The sequence below is a fragment of the Pteropus vampyrus genome, unplaced genomic scaffold (assembly GCF_000151845.1).
Source record: "Pteropus vampyrus isolate Shadow unplaced genomic scaffold, Pvam_2.0 Scaffold10, whole genome shotgun sequence".
In the NCBI taxonomy this organism is placed as follows: Eukaryota; Metazoa; Chordata; class Mammalia; order Chiroptera; family Pteropodidae; genus Pteropus; species Pteropus vampyrus.
The window spans coordinates 1,922,891-1,925,350 of NW_011888791.1; the positions used below are offsets into that span (position 1 = coordinate 1,922,891).

Here is a 2,460-nt window from a genome sequence, read left to right on the forward strand (position 1 = left end):
TTGAACAAATCGAAGGATGTAATTCTTGCAAAGCTTAACCATGTAAAAGAAAATATGATGACCCAAAGTCATGCATAAAGGATGCCAGACTTTTATTAAAAGTCATCAGAAACTGATCTGAAGGCAAGTGGCGAAAAGCTAAAACAGGTTGAAATCTGTATTGTAAGGTAAAATATAATAAATATAAAGAACGAAAAAAACTGAAAGAGGAGAAATCTAAATATTCAGAACTTGTGACAGAACGAGAAAGAGAAAGTCACTAGACCATGAATGAAAATCCATTCCATGGCTGATGGCTTCTCCAAACAGAGCACCTGACAGAGAGCATCTTCCAGATGGTCTTCACCAAGGAGTCAGCCTTCAACTGGAAAGAGACCTTTGCATTCGCCTCTACTCAGAGTCCCGCCCTCACGCAGGCTTTGTTCCTCCACTTCTCCCTCTAATTCGAGATCTCTGTGGCCAGTGGGCCCAGGAAGACAGGTCATGGGACTTGGTATGAAGGGACCACCAGACGAATGCTTCCTGTGAAGCGATTTTCCTGGCCTTTCACGCTTTTTGGTCACAAATGTCTACCCACCGAGGGTTTTCTGATTTTCCTCTCCCATAGGCTAGGTTTCCTTACGCCATCCCACATCCTGAAATTAACATGAGTTAACATCAGAGTTGATTCAGTCTTCAAATAAACCTGTGACTAAACATTTAGAACCTAAGCGAGGAATCTGAAACATTTTGGTGTCTTTTCAAAAACAATTTCGCATTTACTCATCACCATTTTAGGAAACTGCTCTCTCTTCCTTAAATGTTTATTTTTGTCTGACTGAAAGTTTTATGGGATTATAATTCCAGGATAATGACTTGTAAATAAAGTTTATTCAACTACTTAAAAAGTAGTTTTAAATATTAAATATTACCCAAGTCAGCATTTCCCAAACTGTCTATACTGGAACGTGAGTCCCTTCAGATACCAGGGTGTGTAGCTGGATTCCTTACGCCAGGAATAGAGCCAGCAAATATCATCTGCAGCCACCTCAGTGCCACTCCTCCTCTCCTCCCCACTTTCGCTGCCTCTTCTCTAAGACATCCCAGATGTCAGAGCTACACGTGAAATCAGGGATCTCCTGGACCCATCCCCAAGCACAGAGGAGGAGACTGAGCTGGAGACTTTGGCTCTGATAGCAGAGCTGAGTTCACCATGGCCACCTCCAGACTCCCAGCTTGCTGCTAGCTCTCAGCATACTGCAGAGCTCAGTCTTACAACTCAGTCGATGACAACGACGATAACGACAATAACAACAACAACAACAACAAATTTCCAGTGGAAGAGTACATGTCCTGCCATAAAGTATAGCTTTTGTCTAGCTAAATCCCCTTGGCATCCAGCAAAGTGAAAAGAGGAAAGAGAAAGTGCTGAAGTGTTTTGAAGGATGGCCTGGGAGCATAATTCCAGTAAAGTGACCTCATAATCTCTGTAATTCTTGAAACCCAGCAATTCAGTTTAGAATGATGGAAAAATCAAAATTAGACTCAAATGTTTTCTTATGCGCACACACACCCGCATCTCTTTCATCAGTTTGTGCCTGGATGTTCTGGAACACTCATTTGTATATATTAATGTCCTGGTATTTTGTTACTCTTAAACTAATTATGTGGGAAACCGGTCCAACTGAGGCTCTAGTCACTTGAAGAAAGAACACACCCGTGAGATTACTTGTTACTTTTGGTGAAAGTCCCAGTTGGAATTTTGTTACCCTTCGTTGAGAGGTTAAACATTCATCTAACCACACTGCTGTTTTTGGTTACTCAAGTCTTTCACCTGGATGGCGTGATCTTTGGGAATCTTGGTCCTTGTTTAGTTTTGACTTCCCTGCGGATGTGCCGGGCCAAGCCTTCATGTATTCACTGCCCTTGTGGAACAAGTGTCCAGCTGCCCAGAGTCCAGCTGGTGGTCTAACTACCTGCAGTGGTGTCACTGGGAATCCCCAGAGCAAGGCTACGCAGTACAAGACGGGAGAGAATGTCACTCTTTCACACCCTAAAAAAGGAGAGACTCTTCTCGGAGTCAGTAGTAAAAAGAAGTCATGTGTTGTGAGCCTACTGGGTGCCAAGTACTCCACGAGGAGTACCTTATGCAGTTTAATCCTTTTGTGATGCCCATTTTATAGCTGAGGACAATAAAGTTCAAGAGGGATGAAGCTATTTGAACAAGCTGTGCATCCAGGAAGTGATGCCACTGGAACCCAATACAGCTCTGCCTGGATCCAGAGTTTGTGCTCCTTCCTCTCCAGATAAGCTGCCCTTAAAGATGAGTTAGCAGTCTCGGTCTCCAGCCAGGTGATAGTAAACAATGAGACACCCATAGTGGGTGTCTCTAACAAAGGAAGGGGAGTGTATTAGTTTCCTACTGCTGTTGCTATAACAAATTATTATAAACGTAGTGACTTAAAGCATCACACGTTTGTT

General features: G+C 43.0%; 1 protein-coding gene across 1 annotated transcript in view; it reads right to left on the reverse strand.

Annotated features, from left to right (window-relative positions):
* Positions 1-2,460, reverse strand: part of THSD4 (thrombospondin type 1 domain containing 4) — a 488,201-nt gene that overhangs the window by 67,178 nt on the left and 418,563 nt on the right. The gene's annotated exons all lie outside the window — the stretch shown is intronic.